General features: G+C 50.9%; 1 non-coding gene across 1 annotated transcript; it reads left to right on the forward strand.

Annotated features, from left to right (window-relative positions):
- Positions 1-444: 444 nt before the first annotated feature.
- TRNAH-AUG lies at positions 445-517 on the forward strand. The gene has a single exon. It is a non-coding gene; the product is annotated as a tRNA-His (tRNA).
- The last annotated feature ends 573 nt before the right edge of the window (positions 518-1,090 follow it).

Here is a 1,090-nt window from a genome sequence, read left to right on the forward strand (position 1 = left end):
TATTAGATGATAGAAAAAAAATTTCACACATCAGAGGTCACACATTAGAACAGAGTCCAAGGAAGGTTTTGGAGTTCTCATCCTTGGAGATGTTCAAATGTTGACTAACAGAATGACTTAATGTCATAGAATCATAGACTGGTTTGAGTTGGAAAGGACCATAAGATCATCTAGTTCCAACTCCCTGCCACGGGCAGGGACACCTTCCACTAGAGCAGGTTGCTCCAAGCCCCTGTGTCCAACCTGGCCTTGAACACTGCCAGGGATGGGGCACGTCAATGACTTTAGTGCTCTGAGCAGGGGACCAAATGACCTGCCTTCCATGGATTTCTGTAACCTGTTTTATTCTGTGCTTAACCAAATCCTGCTGCCCCGCTCCTCTCAGAAAGCCCATCCAGCAACGGGAAGCCCCCAGAGCTCGCCCCCAGAGCTGAAGGAGGGTGGGGGCCAGTGGTGCAGTGGATAACTTGCCTGACTATGGATCAGGAGATTGCAGGTTTGACTCCTGCCTGGCTTGCCATTTTCCTGCCCACAGCCTGGCCATAGCACTGACGATGGCCTGTGGCAAAAGGGACCTCTTTCTCCATGGTGGGCTGCCTTTGCCTGGCATTTCTTCCTTCTTGTTGGGCTTCCTGGACTGCAAAGTCTTCCCTTGCATCAGATTGGATATACTGGCCAAAGAAAATGTCATCATGCTTAAGTTGAGCAGAAATTTGGACTGGAGACCTCCAACATCAGTTAAGTAAAGGTAAACACAATGTACTGCCTGTGTGATGGGATAACCCAGTGCAGCCCTACTGCCCGTGCTTTCCATGGGGATCATTGATGTTGACTGCGGAACTTGATGTGGCACTGACAAACAGCAGCAAAACCAATGTCACCCTCAAAGCTGGCTGTGGACCAGAGCTCATGACGTGCCAGGACAGCCTGAGGACTGTGTCTGTCCAGCCTAGAGGGGAGCAGTTCAGGAGGCATCTTCATTCTGCTCTGGGATTTGCTGTGGTGCCGCAGCTCTGCACCTTTTGGAGTGCCCGTCCCTGCCATAAGGTCTGTAGAAATGCTTTCCTTCCTGCAGGGCAAGAGGACACCC

Source organism: Nestor notabilis, unplaced genomic scaffold (genome assembly GCF_000696875.1).
Source record: "Nestor notabilis isolate BGI_N333 unplaced genomic scaffold, ASM69687v1 Scaffold34636, whole genome shotgun sequence".
Classification (NCBI taxonomy): domain Eukaryota; kingdom Metazoa; phylum Chordata; class Aves; order Psittaciformes; family Psittacidae; genus Nestor; species Nestor notabilis.